The following is an 18,222-nucleotide window of genomic DNA, read 5'->3' on the forward strand; positions in this document are numbered from 1 at the left end:
TTTTTCTATACCTGTGTTTTGCCATTTTGTAGTGTTTGCACTGAGTTACTGTGTGGGTTGGTACAAATACTTTACACATTGCTTCTGAAGTTAAGCCTGCCTGCTTATGCCAAGCTACCAAGGGTGAGCGGGGTTAGCTGAGGGTGATTCTCCTTTACCCTGACTAGAGTGGAAGTCCTTGCTTGGACAGGGGGTGACTTGACTGCCAACCAAAGACCCCATTTCTAACAACCTTATTTACATGATACAGTGCATTCCCATCTTTTCAGCCAGTGCCGAAATTGCTGCCAAGTGCCAACGCAGGCACCATTGCACCATGCTGCCAGGGAATACCTTCCTGCACAAAAAGAATCAATGGAGGCAGAATGCAGCACACATAGAAACAGAAAAAAACAAGGAGAAATAAAGTTATTTCTTCTTTTTACGCCTCCCCTAGGAAGACGCACAGTTTTGAATCTGGGAATGTGTCAATGATTTCCATTGCCTTGCCTTACTCTATATCTATGAGGCCATGTAAAGCTGCGCAGGGTTGGCTTTGCGTGGCATCACAGATATAATTGAGAGGCCTGCATCACTGGAGCGTCATAAAAAGTGGCATGCCAGCAACGCAGGCCTCTTGTAAATGAGGCCCATATTTTACTTCACAGAGCCTCCTTTTTATTATCACATGTGAGTGCACTCTTGGATACTTGAGTTCAGGAAATGCGCTGTACAAGCAGCTCCTATGTTTCATTTAATAGACTGTAATTGTGTTCCACTTATTAAAAGAATAAAGACCACATTTAGGGTTGGTTTACATGACAAGTGCCATGTCTCTTATTTCACTAATGGTATTGTTGGGTGGGGGGGGTGAGCCATGAATGTTTCTAAATACTGTCACTGTTAATAAGTGTCTATCTATGCAGTCATATATTCTGATGTACTAATGTGAAACGCTTCCACATATTAAAGAAATATACTTTCTTCAACTGTGAAGTGATTGTATCATATTTTCACATTATGTTTGTAGCACAATATGCATGCCAAACGTCTTCAAGGTTTGGCTTGTGCACGGACTTTCAGAGCCAAGCCAGACCCATGGCTCCTCTCTGTCTCGACCTATTAATTTGCCTGCGTCCTCTCCTTTTTTTGCAACTTGGGCTTAGTACATACACTTGTAAAAAGCAAAGACTAGAAACAAGGAGTCCTGCCCACAGACACCAATTTGACAACTCTACCATCAAGCCTTCTTGAAGCATAGATGAAGAAGTGTGCGTGCAGTCAAAATACATTTAAAATAAGTGATCCCAGGGCATGAACTTCAGACTGTTGTGCTGTGCAAGGCCATAGTCATGAGCTCCCAGGGAGGACTACCAGACGGAAAATGTAGGGGTGTAGTTTCAGCGGGGAAGGTTGTGTGGTTTGGGGTGTGGCACCCCTCAGATGCATTCTTAGTTTGGGAAATGGGTCTGGGGTACTGAGACAAGCCTACTATGGCCCTCATTCTGACCTTGGCGGGCGGCGGAGGCCGCCCGCCAAAGTCCCGCCGTCAGGTTACCATTCCGCGGTCGAAAGACCGCGGCGGTAATTCTGACATTCCCGCTGGGCTGGCGGGCGGCCGCCTTCAGGCCGCCCACCAGCCCAGCGGGAAAGAGGCTTCCACGATGAAGCCAGCTCGGAATCGAGCCGGCGGAGTGGAAGCTGTGCGACGGGTGCAGTTGCACCCGTCGCGTATTTCACTGTCTGCGCAGCAGACAGTGAAATACATTTAGGGGCCCTCTTACGGGGGCCCCTGCAGTGCCCATGCCAGTGGCATGGGCACTGCAGGGGCCCCCAGGGGCCCCGCGACCCCCCTACCGCCATCCGGTTCCCGGGGGCGGACCGCCGGGAACTGGATGGCGGTAGGGGGGGTCGGAATCCCCTCGGCGGTGCAGCTAGCTGCGCCGCCTTGGAGGATTCCAATGGGCGGCGGTACACTGGCGGGAGACTGCCAGTGTTGCCGGTCCGACCGCGGCTTTACCGCCGCAGTCGCAATGCCCATTGGAGCACCGCCGGCCTGTCGGCGGTGCTCCCGCGGTCCTCCAACCCGGCAGTCATGGACCGCCAGGGTTGGAATGACCACCTATGTCTGTGTATGTTTTTCTTGTTATTGTCATTTCGCTAAGAGGTCTTAACTTGTTCATTGCGTGCATCAGGGTATTAAATATATATATATATCCTCTACTGCTATGGACCTGTCTAGTAATAGGCGTACAGTCAGGTGGGACTCCTTTGTGCAATCAAACAAGCTTCAAGGAAAATTGCGTGCCCTAACCTCTTCTCATCAGTTATTTGATACCAACCTTATTCTGGCTCCATTAGAAATATTGCCTCTCCATCTGGACCTTTTTGCCACTTTGAAAGAGCTGTTTACTAAACGTCCTAGGCCACTGACTATCTCCTGTATTCGACCACATACTAAATGGTTCAACAAGAGGTGTAGGGAGGCCAAAAATACTTTGGCCATCGCGCTAAGGACCAAGGACAGATCAGGCATCATCAATGCTAGACGCCATTATGCTTCTACTTGCAATAAAAGTAAACTCGAGTATGAAGAGGGGCTATGGAGCAATTTACTTGAGGCAGCTACCGTCCATGATTCCAAACGGTTCTGGCTCCTAGTTTCCTGTTGTGATCAGAACCGCGCATCTCACCTGGAGTCTTATATCCCTCCTGACATCTGGCTCTCCTACTTTAAGGAATTGTATGGACCATTGCTGGCAAGTCATATTCCTGACATAATTTCGGAGGAGCTAACAACTTTTGACGAGCCCATGTCTTTCTTGCCCCCTTTTACACTGAACGAAACTGTGTCGGCCATTGCAGCCCAGAAAGCAGCAAAAGCCCCCGGGATGGACGGGATCCCCTCTGATATGTTTAAAGTGGACCAGAATACCTGGGGCCCATATATTAACAGACTTTCTAATGCCATCTTGATTAGCAGAATTTATCCTGACTCATGGAAAGAGGTGATCATAGTGCCCATCCATAAGAAAGGAGAGAGGAACAACCCGGGTAATTATAGACCTATCAGCCTCCTCGACAACCTTCAAAAAAATTTCTGTTAGCAGTTGTTGAGCAGGCTGAACAAGTGGCTAGTTGAAAATCAAATCTTAAATCATCTACAAGCGGGCTTCAGAGAAAAAATTAGCACATTAGATCAGATATTTCGTTTTACTTCTATTAAATGGAAAGTTGTCGATGTTGACTTAGGCCACCTATATGTAGCATTTGTAGACCTAAAATCGGCCTTTGATCTAGTACCCCGCCACAAACTGTGGGAAGTTCTGTCTAAAATAGGAGTCCCGTGCTCTATTTTAAATATTATCAGGGATCTTTACACTGGCAACTATGGTAGAATTAGATGGGGCCCACAAGGTGAATTAACAGAAAAATTCCTTACTGCCCGAGGTGTAAGACAAGGTTGTGTTCTTGCCCCTACCTTATTCCTTCTCTTCATAAACGCATGCATCCCTTATCTTATGGAGTGCTCTAACGACTCGCCTAAAATAGGAGGGCAGAAGATCCCCTGCCTTCTTTTTGCCGTTGACACCCTGCTGGTATCTCAAACAGCCACAGGCCTTTCAACCCTGCTTTCAAGATTCATTGACTATTGCAATGATTATGGGCTTGAAATTAACCGATTAAAAACCAAGTGCATGGTGTTTGGCGATAGGAAAGGCAGAATGAGACGACCTATTTATTTAGAGGGTGCCGCGCTGGAAAGAGTCAGCGACTTTGATTATTTAGGCCTGCAATTAGAAGACTCGCACAAGTGGCAGCGCCACATCCAGAAGGCAACTTTACGATTGCAACAGCGAGCGAGTGGCATTGCAAGATTTGCAGCTAGATCTCCTAGCTTTGCCATGACGCCCGCAGTAGAAATTTATAAACTACAAGCAAGAGGGGGAGCAATTTATGGAGCTGAACTGTGGGGCCACTGTTGCCTAGATGATTTGATAAAAGTGGAGAACTCTTTTTTAAGGTCACTGCTAAGAGTTCCTCCCAGCACCCCACTGCTCCCAATACGCATGGACCTAAATCTCCCTTCTATCAGCCAGATTGTTGCACTCAAGCCCCTGTTGTACTGGATTCGCTTATGGTCAACAGATTCTCTCGTCCATTATAGATGTGCGCTAGTTAACTTGATGGCCAACAACACTAGCTCCAAAATCAAGTGGTGTGCATATGTAGAAAGGACCCTCTCGCTTCTTGGTTTGGGGTCCTATTGGAAGGAACCATTATCTATCCCTAAGAACGCAACCCAGACACTAAAGGATGCTTTCTGGCTCCACGCTCAACTTTCCCAATTGTCCGTTGTCTCGCCATCATCCATGACGGGAAACTTTCTATATTTTAAATGCCATTATGAATTTGCCCAATATATGGATATAGTATCTTCTCCGTTTGCTCGTTCATTATACATCAGATTCAGGGTGGGCTCCCTTCCTTTGCGTTCCCTCACATATAAATGGTCTAATTTTAGTTGTTCTTCTAAGATGTGTCCGATGGGCTGTGCCAGAGAAGAATCAGTAACTCATATTCTCTTCCAATGCCCCGCATACTCCAAACAAAGAGCCCGTTGGATTATTCCTCTGTGCAGAGGTAAGGGTTTTAAAAACTGCTCGCTAGCTTTGAGAATTTTTAAATCTGATTCATCGGTTTTAGTGGTTTGTTGTTTGTCAAAATATTTAGATTCAATCTGGCGTATCAGACTGAACACGCTTAAAAAAGCAGAGGGAAATTTAACAATGAATGTGGCAAGCAACAATTGATGGACTTATCATTGTATGCACATATTACTTTTATTGGTTCAGACGTATTCCCTACCTGTTGTTTTTATCTCGTTTTGTTCTTAGATACTTTTTAAATAGAAACGTCCTTTTTATCTGATATGGTTTGCCAGGCTTGTATTTTATTCTTTTACCCACAATGTGTTTTTACGTATAACTATAAGGTGCGATTTTCCAGTAGGGAACTGCTTATGTGTAAATATTTCTCTCTTCTTTTTTCTCTCCTTTTTAATCTTTTATGACTTAAATTGTTTATCATGTAGCTTGCCGTTCCTTTTTTATGTGATGGGCTTTTATGGTATTTATATTTACCGAAATAAAGCTAATGATGATGATATATATATATATATATATATATATCTTTTATATATATATATAAAGTCCAGTTTACTAAAAAAGAAAGAAATCTGCACACATAAAAGTATTCCTTTAATGGGTGCAAGTGTATTACGTCTTTGAATTCACAAACATTTGCAGTAGTAGACTTGGAAAGCTGTGCCGTTCTCAAGTCTCCAGGCATACCACTGACAGTCAAACACCCAAGGTGATGGGATGAATGCTTACAAATAGTCTAATCCGTGGAGGCACTCCAACCCATTGTTTTTCGCCCACTGTACCACTATAGACAGAGGCCCCTCTAATGAAAAGCAATACTGACCCTGTTCCTTCTGGGAACAGTCCATCCCAAACCTTGGTTTCTCAACCCTTCACCCTACAGCCAACTGCTTTCTCAGTTGAAAAAATTGAGATTCGCACCACCTGAATCTCACGTATTAAACCTTACCCTGCATTTTGACATGTTGAAATATTTTTATGCCTCACTCGTCATACAGTTGATCTAGTCGTTCTGCCCCATGGGTCTCCCAATCCTGCCAATGGATCATCTCCCACCCACAAGTATATTCATGCACCATCTGGGATTGTTTCTCAGTACTTTATGGGCATGGTACCAGTTGAAAATGTAGCTGTGATTATTGGATATGTTTTTTTGCCATGGCACGGTTTAATGTTTGTTAACAGGGTCCAGTTTCCTGTCGCCTTTTAGCATATGTCTTTCACATGGGACGCTCAAGGGTAGATCCTTCAGACGTGGTAAGTAGTACATTATTTGTGATAATTGTTGCCCCAAGAAATAGCTTCTCTTATGTGGTAGTCGGAGGTCTCCAGATTCAGTATGTGCATGAAATTTAAAGAGCTTTAATCTTGGTCTGGCATAACCTCACACAAAAAACGATCTCATTAACAATTCTATTCAGGGTTGTCTTATACATAAGTAAGGGAGAATGTGGAACACATAATTATACTGTGGTATGCAGTCATCTTGATCACCTGCACCCTCCCAAGCGGGATAAGTTGAGCTGGTCCCACCATGCCTGACCATTTGAATACATAGTATCAGAGGGTCCAGAGTGCAAGACAGAATATTTTCCAGCCCTCTAAATGTTTGAAGATTTTCGACCTCCATCACATCGCATATCCACGGAGGCTGGCCTTCATTACCATTCGGGAAATTGGTAAAGCTTCACACTTATTCCAGTTGATCTCAAGACGTTCTCTTCTGCCATCACGGTGTCCTTATTCTCTGGGCTATACAGCATTTCCTAAAAGGATGCAAAAGATTCTGATTTCTCTACTAGATGAGTCTGGATTTGACCATCTGTAATGCGTATGACCGGAAAGGCCAACTGTGATTCCCTCTGTTTCCATTAGTTGACCAATAGTCTCCCTGCCTTTTCTCCTCTTTCATACATAGTGGCTGCATTTCAGTTCCACTAATGGCTTTTCCGCTTTCGCATGAAGAAGTCATTCAGCGTTGCTTTTACGTTCCCAGACATTTTCTCAGTTCTGGGATGGTTTGCTAGTGTATTGTGACCTTAGATGTTTTACTGATTGTTAAAGTCTGTATGGTAAGCAAAGGCATTAATTTGTGCTATGGCTGATTCTGTCAGTCCTCTCTGCCATCAACAAAGTCTGTGTTGATAATCCTGAAGTTTATTGAGGCTAATGTGAGAGTGCAGCTTTTTTCTCAGCTGGTGCTTACATTTAGATGCCTGCTTGAGCCATATTGTTCAAGATGGGGATATGAGTCCCAACTCTAACTCTAGTTGCACCAAGGACTGTTCAGCTATCTTGTGTAATAATGAGGATTGTCATAAAAATACTGATGCGAGATTCCATGTGGATTGGAAATATCTATATACTTTTTGCCTCCCTGATATAATGCACGCTAGGTATCTTTCAGGCCTAAGGGCCAGAAGTATGAAATTGTGTGTTTGCTATTTCCTAATAGTGAATTTTAGTGATTTGCTATTAGCAAATTGCAAACTGCGATGTACAACAGTGTGTTTGGCACTGTTAGCAATTCCCAGCTGGTGGCAAGTGGACTTGCCTCATCAATATTCATGAGGCAGGTCACAACTTGCGACCTGTTGGGAATGGTCAAAATGAGGGATGGTGGCCTGCTGGGGCCAGCAGACCACCACTTCTGTGATTTCTTTTTAAATAAAGCAATATTTTTCTTTTTGAAATGCAGCCTGTTTTCCTTAAAGAAAAATGGGATGTGTTTCAAAAAGAAAATTGAAATGGTAACAAGAAACCAAGTAGTATTTTGCCTTTCGTACATCCTAAAAAGCATTTTTAAATGCTTTGTACATCTGGCCCTAAGTTTCTTTATTATTGTGACTAGTGACTGAGCTGGGTTTGTCTACTATAGGGTCTAACACAATATTCCAATCACCCCCTAACACTACTCTATTAGCATCAGATTTGACAAGGAGTCTTGAGTGATTAGAAAGGAAATCCAGTTGTTGGTCTTAGGTGTAAATATTGAACCTGCTAACAAGATCATGTTCATGATTTTTTTGTATCACAAAGATGAAGTGACTGCATTTATCTGATCATGATTTCAATATTTTGTGAGGTAGCATACATTTTTCTCAATATGGCTGCTCCACATATTTTGTTGGTCGATGGGCTGCGTTCTGTGTCTCTGATTGGGTTCTAGGTGATGTGCTGCTTACTGCAGTATCCACCGAATCCTCTTTCAGTTTTGAGGCACAAGTCAGATAGTTGTATTTCTTGGAAGAGTGCAATGCTGGTGACTCAGTCTTGAGTTATTGTAAGATGTTTTTGTCTTTTAGAAGAAAAGCCTAATCCATGTAGGCTGAGCGAGGAAATGGTCATCAGTGTTGTTGGGGAAGTTAGAATCAAGTGGACAAACACTGGCCTCCCAGGGGCGTAGCTTGGTCAGTAAGATTAGGGGAACAGAGGCTTCAGATTTTCCGACAATCAGGCCGGCATAGCATGTTTAAATACATTAAATGGCAATCAGGGGGAGAGGAGCCCAATGGGCTTTGGAAAGGGAGAGGAATGAGGATTGGTAGGCGGAGAGAAAACACAACGTTCTTTACAATAACCAATATTTAGAGGACTTTCAAAACAGAGGGGGAGAGTGTGCGTGAGTCGTCTGTGTATGTAAAGCTTTCTGCTTAAATCTGGCAGACAGGCCACCATACCCGATTGAAGGCACCTGTTCCCAACTATGTATCTGAAACTAGATTTATTAGGGGGTATAACACCCGACCCCCGAAGCTACACCGCTGCGCCCTCCTCTTTTTACTATTTTGTCTTTGGTGTAGCATCATTGAGGACAGGGAGGAGGAAGTACTGTTCGTAATACTGATATTGGGAGGAGAGGGAAAGTTACTGAATAATTTGGGTTTTTATGACAGGTCGTATCCTTTGCAATTAGTGGTATACACTGAACTATTATCAGCAGGCTTTTTAAAACCCAAGCCTGCCTATAAATTGATGCGTAGTAGGAATTTGTTCTTCTATGGCATTGTACTCCCCAGTCTGCCAATTTCCACATGTTTGCCTTGGTGGAACCTGAGCGCTTTAATAACTCTGCAGCAGAGTGGTGTTTTATAACACCATCTTGCCCCTTCGCTCATATTTATGCTGTCTTCTTTCTGGTGGCTTAGAATGTGAATGGTAAAGGGCAGTGTGGAAGCAGGCTAGCAGTTTAATGATTTTTTAAAATCCATTATCAAGTCATAGATCCCCCTTTGCCAATACAGCGGGCAGCTGTTGGGATCCTGTATAAGACGAATGGCCTGATTTGGATTTTGGAGAAGGGGTTACTCTGTCACAATTGTGATGGATATCCCGTCTGCTGAAATCTAAATCCCATTATATCCAATTGGATTTAGATTTAGGCAGACCAAATATCCGTCACCATTGTGACGGATGGTGATGGAGTAACCCCTCTGCCAAATTAAAGGCAGGTCCAAGATCTCATACTTCATCTAAGCAAGCTGAAAAGGATGTATGTGACAGTTTTTAATCAGAAAGTACGTAACAGAGAGCTATAAAAAAAACATTTTTCGAGGCGTGTCTCATGCATCTGACCCTTCTGCAACTTCCAAAATAATACAGTTCAAATTCTGAGTTTAATCCTTGTAATATATAAAGATCAGACTTTACAAATGGTTCTTCATCAATTAGGGCTGCTAATGGAAACCATGATGTATCTCTTGGAATAGCATTTCTATTGCATCCATGTCTAAATCCAGGTTTTCCAGCAGGCACCCAGTTCTTCATAACGTTTTCTAGTCTGGTCCTTTCTTCTTGATAATTTTGTCTTGATATTGTCTGGGTCGCTGAGGTGGATGAAGGTGGTGGTGTTTCTGTTTCTGAGATGTTCATTCCTGTTGTGTCTAGGGCATCCAAAACCTTCTCAGTCCTCAGGCTCAGAATATCCCTTGCGTTCTGCCATCTACAGTAACCAACATTTGTGTGGGTTCCAAAGGACAAATTGAATCTCTCTCCTGTGAATCTGTGGGAGAAGGGCTGGAAATCCAAGCACCCTATATAAGGGTCCCAATAAGATTGGTTGACTAGTTTCTTCTCCACCTCTGACAATTATCCTTTGGTGGTTTCCCAGCGATGTTGGAAAGTGGTGATGTCTTTCCTCAAAGACTGTATTTACAATGGTTTGTTCACCGGCAGGTCCACTGCAGACATTCAGAAGTAAATGCCTGCAGTATTCCGAGCTGAATACCTGCAGCATCAAGAATTGATGATCATTTTGCCATCCATAGACTTTTTTCCAAAACTGCTTTTATTGTTTGTATTTGGCATTGTGTATCACAGTCAGTCTATCAATCAGTACTTGTAAAGCGCGGCTTATCACCCGTGGGGTCTCAGGGCACTGTTGTGGGCATGCTGATCACTCAAATAGCCAGGTCTTGAGCTCCTTCCTGAATTGCTTCAGTGATGCGGCCTATCTGAGGTTGAATGGGAGAATATTCCATGTCCGGACTGCGAGGTAGGAGAAGGATCTGCCTCCGCCCGTGTCTTTCCCGATTCTGGGAATGGCGGCGAGATGGGAGGATCAGATTTGCCTGGCAGGGGTGTAGAAAGTCAGGCAGTGTTGAAGTAGTCTGATCTGATGTTGTGAAGTGCCTTGTAGGTGTGAGTCAGTAGCTTGAAGGTGATGGGTTTGTCGATCAGGAGCCAGTGGAGGTCTCTGAGGTGGGCGGAGATCTGACTGTGGTGGAGGATGTCCCGGATGAGTTTGGCTGCTGCATTCTGGATTCTCTGTAGCCTTGCTTGCAGCTTCTTTGTGATGCCGGCGTAGAGTGCGTTGCCATAGTCCAATTTGCTGCTAACCAGAGTGTGGGTGACCGTTATTAGGTCTCGGTGGGGATCCACTTGAAGATCTTCTGAAGGAGACGCAGGGTGTCGAAGTAGGCTGATTAGGCGGCATTGACTTGCTGGGTCAGGGAGAGCGTGGAGTCCAGGATGATGCCTGTTTTTTCTTTTATTATTTCTGGCTCATTGTTTGCTGCTGGGCTTATTGTAAAAAAGAAGGTTCTTCAATATTTTGTTTCGTCTTAAATTCAAACAGCCGAGTGTCCGTGGCTCACTATTGGCAGTTTCAAATGGTCATGCTTTTTCAAAGTTGTCTCATCTTCAGAAAGGCTACTTTCTTCTGAAGTCCATTTTAAAATCCATTGTGTCTCTCTTGAATTTCTTGTTCTTTCTGTTATTAATCTCCCTCTTAAATATCTCCAATTGTTAAGATCGTATACCACCTTTTAATGTTTTTTTGTACTTCTGACATAGCATTTCTACTGTTAATCTTCTGGCTATACGTTTTACATTGTATTATTGTTTCAATGTAACATTGCGAGGTCTTCAATTTATCTCTCTCTTCATGAAATTTTTCCATTGCTTCAGATTTAAGGTACCAGGCCCCTTTATTGCGGTCTCTTGTTTTGTTTTTCTGATCAATGTACACATTTTGTCTGCTTCTTCTTGGTTATATGCCAGTAAAGTGGTTCTATTTTCTGTTAGGGGTGCTATTTCTCCAAAAGACATGATGACTTTGCAAGTGCAATTCGGCTTTACGGCAGGTCAGTGCAATGAAAAGAAAGGTCAGAAAAAATGATCAGAGTTTCAAATACCGAATACAAAAATATGTGCTTTGAGAAAATTTAGATCGGAAATGAAATGATGCCATGTTCACTGTAATCATTCCCAAGAGGCAATAAGAAAGAATAATAAACATGTTGCTCATTAACAAATGCAAATATCAGCACAATATTTCAACTCAGTCAAACTCACGTTTCAGTGCACCTTGGGACTGTGTATACAAAAGCACAGCTATTGCTGATAGAGTACTTCGTGTCCCAGGTTGGAAAACCTTCAAAGGTTGCACACCACTAGGTTGATTCAAATTGTTTGAAAATAGAAGTATCTTCATTTCTGGAGTGCAAATAAGAAGCTCTAACCTTTCATGTTTTCTCAAAAGAACTTGCCCAACCAGAAATGTAAACTTGTAAATTATGAAAACTTACAACACTGGTGTAACCTTTTCTTTATAATCCCACTATTAACAAATGGATCTGGATTGTTAGTCAATATCTGCCTGAGGTTCAAGAGGGCAGTTTGAGCTGGAAGCTTGAAGACATTGAGCCACATCCAGCTCGGAGTCAGATTAAGTTGTTCGACTTTGTTGCTGGGTGCTCAAGAGATGGTTTCAAACTCCATTGGTAAGAAACAGTACAAGTAGTTTTCAGCGTTATCAGCGGTTCGGGTCAATACCTCAGACTTCTAATCTCTTGTTTGACATCTTGTTTGACCATTCCAGGGAGTCGGCCCACAGTTTCTAATATGGAATGTTCTCGCCTGCACAGAATGGTCCGAGGGAAAGAAGCTCGTGGTAGTGTAAGGGCCTCCTGGATAGCCCCTCAGAATCATAAAGGAACCACCGTAAAAGGGGTATTTGGAGTGATGCACAACCATGTCTTTGGTGTACAACAGCCACCCCGTCATCAGTCTATGTGTTGTGATTCTCAGTGGAAATTTCACATTTCCACTGGAAGAGTGAAATTCACATTAGTACTTTGCATTTTCTAAATTAGCTGCACTGGCTTTGGTAATGCAAATGCCTTAATTGCTACGACCTTTCCCTTTTTATGTTATTAAATTTTAATTTCCACTTTGCTGTTTTATACATAAAGTTTTAGGTTTTGTACTTTGCTTTCCCAGATGTCGCTGACGCAGCCCGAACAAACAAGCACCGTGAACTTTCATAGAAGAGAATGGAACCTGTGCGGCGAGATTTAAAACCGGTGACGTGGCACGGTGAACGAGGTGAGTAGTTAGCTTGACACAGAGGCAAACATTTATAGCCCTTGTGTCAATAATGGGTTCATCAAGAGGTGAAAACAATGAGAGACATCGGAACAGCACTTTTTAAAATTATGTTTCATTAAAATCCTCAGTTTAACGTCAATGGCTTCAGATATACAATTACTTTAAAAAAAAATACAGACAGTCTCTTACGCATGGGAGCCCAAGTGATGACTCACCGGAAAACTAGGCTATTAGAGTTTTTTGTGCTCGCACCATCTGATGGGCTACTTCTATTTTCATCCAACCACTGGGTACTGTGTATGGAACCAGTGCCAGTCAGAAAGGGATCGAAATAGTATTCAGTATTCCTATTTATTCTGATATAATGATCTTTCAATCTATTGCATCTTTAGGCGGAAACCACTATATCCATTCAGCATCTGGAAAGAGTATATTATAAGCGTCCCTTTCTAATACTAATTTGGTATGCAATGTATTAATACTTAGGGACTAAAATTTGGGTGCAAAACGTTGTTGGAAAATAAGCAGTGGTCCACAGGGCCATTGCCAACTGTCAAACATTCGGACAAAAAAGCTTTTCTTTTTAAATGCAGACTCAATTCCTTTATTAAAAAAATTGGCTACATTTAAAAAAAGTTACTTTATTAAAAAGTGATCAAAGACATGGTGGTCTGGTGACTCCTGCAGGCCATCATCACCAATCTCAGCGAATAACAAAATTGGGACCTACCTCATTAATACTCATGAGATAGATCAGATTGCAGCCTAGTACTTTCCAGATTTTTTTTACAAACTGAACTATTAGTATGTAGGTAATTGGTTGCAAAAATACTGGTGGCAATTTGTGACCAGTGTTTTGCAACCAGTCATTCGAACAACTGGCCCTTCGGCTACCATGAGTCCCATTGTCTTCCCTTCTGGGTGCCTCATTTGGCGAGCAACACCTGCACAAGTCTGAAAGATTTAAATTCTTCCTTATCACTTCCTGCTGACTACCACTGATGAAGCTAGAAGGGGCTTAGTTGAAAAGTGTTGTTTATTTATCGAGTGTCTCTCTTTCCTCTTGTGAGGTGAACTGTGGGATCTTGGTCCCCTATCTCTATTCATGATTTACTGTAATGTCTTTTTTTTCATGTTTTATAAATGGAATAACCTGGAGCCCATCCTCTGTTCTACTTAGCTCGTAATGTTGTGAAGCGTATTTCCTGTTGGCCAGTCATTAATAATGATGAATACATTGATGTGTCAGCAGTAGTGCGGACCAACATTGTTTCTTCCATTGTCCTCATTTGTGAAGTTTGGGTTTGAGTTTGTTTAGGTTAAGGCAGGGGAATGCCAACATAAAACACACCAAAAGTGTAGGACAATTCCATTCAGACAGTACACACTTATCTCTACTTCTGTTGTCCACTACAGGCTTAAATATACTGAAATAAAACCAAATAGCTTTATTTGAACATTTGATAATGATCATAAATGCAGATAGAGTTCATATTTACACATAATAAACAATTAAAACAAACACTAATCATATCAACTTTAAAAGAAAGAATGTCAGTATAGATTGAAGATAGCATTGCAATAAAATCTGTACAATAAAAAGAGTGTCCCAACACTTGAATTCAGAAAAGCATGGACTTCCTGACACAAAGATCATTTTAAAAAAGAACAAACACTAAGGCAATCCTCAGATGAGCGTAACAAATAGAGATACAATAACACTGGGCTGCACTTAGTGAACACCTAGCCCCTGAAAACAGATATTAGGAAGTCCTTGGTAAAACAACAATAGAATTTAGATACAAATATAAAATGAAGGAATCTCTGTGGGTACCTTTCATCACAGGGACAGACAAGAATTATTGAGTAGTCATACTGTCCAAGAGGGAAACAAAGGTAACATTTTATAATCCCCAACCTCAATCTGGTTAAAAGAGTCCTGTCCCTTTTGTAAATCACAAAGTCCAGATACAGCTCTATACGTTTAGTGATTTGTGTAATCTCAGTTCTGGGTATTTTTCAGTTCTACCAACTTTCTTTCCAGCAGCCCCTATGCCAAATAGGATATATTTACCCAGATCCTATACATCTGGGTTAATTCACATGGCTTAGTAAACATGGCCCTCATCACCACCCTGGTGGTCCGAAGACCACCAGGGCAGCAGTGGAGGTGTCACCGCCGACGGGCTGATGTTGAATACTGGCAAATTAGAAGTTTGGCGGTTTGGCTGAAGCCAAACTGCCCAGCTTCAACCCGTCCCGCCACATTACCACGTTCCGCTGAGCTGCAGGTGAGCACCTCCAGCACGGCAGATGGCGTGATACTGCTAGTGATATCACGAGGCAGGAGACCGCCAGCATTTTTCTGTCAGTCGCGCCACCAGAAAAGCTGGTGGTCTTGCACTCTGGCGACAGGAATAAGCATTTCTGTCACCAAGATACACTTGCACACATGTCCACATACCCGCACACATGCACTCACACACTTCTACACACAAACAAACACACCCCCACACACCCATGCAAACGCGACCTATACACCATTCACACTGAAACACACCCTTTCCTCGTTCACTCACACAAACACGCACCCTGCCCACTTACATACACATGCACACATATACATGCACTCACCCCTTCCATCCACTCAATCACACTCACGCACTCAATCACTCACACCCGCACACACGCACTCATGCACTCACCCCCTTAGCATCCAGAAACACACACCCCTACCCCTATCCACAAACACTCTCTCACCCCCTCACCCTGTCCACAAACAATCACGCACACACGCAGACACACACCCACAAACACCCCACCTCCCCCCGCATTCACAACATTCACACACACACACACACACACACACCTCCCTCCCCTGTCGGATGATTCACCTACCTCGTCCGTCAAGGAGGTCGTCTGGGAGGGGACGGGTCCTGGCATTTCCACTGCCAGCAGCGCCTCACCATCTGGACACCACCACACCGTATTACAGGTTGTAATATGGCGTGCGGTCTCTTTTTGGTGTGGCGGTACCGCCTCTACACTGCTGACTGCCAGCACGACTGGTCTTGGAATTCCACCCGATTTTGGGCGGAAGTCAGAGATCAGTCATATTAGGGCGGTCTTAAGACTGCCAGCACTGGTCGTATTTTGGCGCCCGTGGCTTCGGCGGTGTTGTGATGAGGGCCATAGTCTTTCTAGAGCTACACTCATTCTCTTGATGTAGTCCGCCACCAGTATGCAGTGATCCAAATTGCAGGACAAGCAGTCGTGCAATTTGGGTCACTGCACCTCCCTGTCAAGCGCTGCATGGGGATTACACCACAGGTAAAGACATCCTCTGGCACACATCTAGGAGTGGCACAATAGGCTTCTTACCTATGGTAGAAGCCAGGCTGAAAACAAAAAATATGGAATAGAAAAGCATAAAATAGTCCCAGCATTACATGGCACCAAGTGATCCCGTAATCAAAGATAAATTCAAGATGGGAGACTCTCACAATCGGTTTGGCCTGGATGGCCAAGGTCTTCAGTTTCGAGTTTCTTGGTACACAAAGCATGACAGCAGTTTTTAAGGGATTGACTTCGAGGTTCAATTAAACCATATAATTAATATGCCCATCCAATGGAGTTTTAAGCCCATCTGATGTTCTGGACAATAAAACAGCATCATCTGCATATGTTAACACTGGAATAGGCCTTTTCTTAATACCTGAAATATAGTCTAGCCAATCCTCGGAGAACGTCAAGCATCATTATTGGATAGAATACAACTGGAACTGCAGCACAGTCCTACAGAAAACAATAGAGGCAGAAAAACCCCTAACACTACTAACATACTAACATTTAAGAATAAACATAAGATAAATCAAAATAAATGAAAACATCTACAATATTCATTTTTAAATATTTTAATGTTAGAATATTTTAAGTAAAATAATTTTAATGGGACATGTCTAAAATAGTGCCTGTGTAGGAGCTCATCCCCGGAGCTCTGCTGCACCAAACAGGCCATGACTGAACCGGAATCCCGAGCACCCCCCCCCCCCCCCCCCGGCACCTCACTGATCTCAGAGCGGACCACCCCCCACCTGTGGGGCTGTGTGGGAGTCCACAGGGCAGCGGAGTTGAAGAAGAGAGAAGACTCGGCTTTGTGCGCCGCAGCCCGTCAACACCACTTGAAAGATGGCGGCCACTGCATGTACCTGAGGGGCGGCCCCATAATTCAGCCCAGTTCTGCAGATGAAGAGCAGCCAAGCCGGCCACAATTACTTCAAGGACCAAGAGCCGACCGGGGTGACAGAGAGGGCTCGATCAGGAGCAACAGCGCACCCTGACCCAACTATTCCAGCAGGTACAACCAGCATGAGAACGAAGAACAGGACCTGCCGCCCGCCCACCCGACAGAGGGAAATGTGTGGGAGGCTGACTGACAGCAGCTGGTGGGCCCCACTCCTCCGAGAAATTAATGAATTGTAAAGGAGGCTGAGCCCTGGGCCTTTATATATTGGTGGTGGGCTCTACCCATGCTGAAACTGGGGTCCCATGCAGAGACAGAACTAGCACCCCCGGACCTCCCCCCCAGAGCATCTGAAGATCGAAGTACCACATTCTCATATATCTGGGTGGGCTCACCTCGCTGCTATGTGCTGCTACAGAACTGGTGCACTTGTATTGGGGGAGGACCCCTGCACCACGCATCGCCTTCTCTTGACCGGGAGTGGGGGGCCCACCTTCCGGCACAACCTGCATTACCACATAGACTTACAATTGTGGGGCCCACCATTGCACGGTGCTCTTCTGACCACTAGCTTGAATACTTGGGATCGCCTGGCACCATGGGGGCTCCCCCTATCTAGAGATTATGCTGCACTCACAAAACGGGACCCCTTAACACACACTGCACTGCTACAGGTCTACGACCTGCATAGGCACGAAAGGGACCCTACAGGTGTGACAACAAAGTTTCTTTGGCTCACATCCTCAATGGGAGCTGCCAGTAGATAGCAGCCTGCGGAGCCCCACAAGGAGGTAAGCAATGACGTCCACTTGAGGACCCTCTATTTGTTTTGCGGGGTCACCCATGACATGGACCCTGAATCAGCCATCTTGTAGCACAAATTCCTCCTCATAAAGGAAGACTGCCTGAAGGCTGTACCTGCCTACCCAATCCTTCACTGCCTACCGGTAGCCCCTGTATTCACTACTACACACACTATATTACTCAGGTGCATCACCCCTGCATCTCCATGGTGTCCCAGCGAGGCAAGAGGGACAATAACATTAAGGACATTCTGTCAAAATCCAAGCCTAAGCATACGGATGGCACAGAGGATCGGGATTCTGCCCTCTCTGGGGGGGTCAGGGAGCAGAGGAGGTCCCAGTCACCCGGTGCTTCATAGAGACACTTTTCATCGCACTCCAAGATGACATCACAGCCATGAAGCAGGAGGTAACCCGAGATACTAAAGACATTCGTTCTGAACTGCATGAAGTGGGCCAAAGAGTAGACACCCTTGAGAGAGCCGGCAACGCCAGGGAAAAAGAATTGGAGGCCTGCCGACATCAAATCTTTGAATTTCAGGATCAGAAACAGCTCCAGCAGATCCAATGTTTGCAAAAGAGTACCACTGCAAGCGGACGCTGGCAAGCTTGAAGATTATGTACTCCAACTCTTCCGCCAGATTGTCCCGGCACTGGCAGACAAATAAATCATAGTAGACCAAACGCACAGGGCAGGCCG

The sequence above is a fragment of the Pleurodeles waltl genome, chromosome 10 (assembly GCF_031143425.1).
Source record: "Pleurodeles waltl isolate 20211129_DDA chromosome 10, aPleWal1.hap1.20221129, whole genome shotgun sequence".
NCBI lineage: Eukaryota > Metazoa > Chordata > Amphibia > Caudata > Salamandridae > Pleurodeles > Pleurodeles waltl.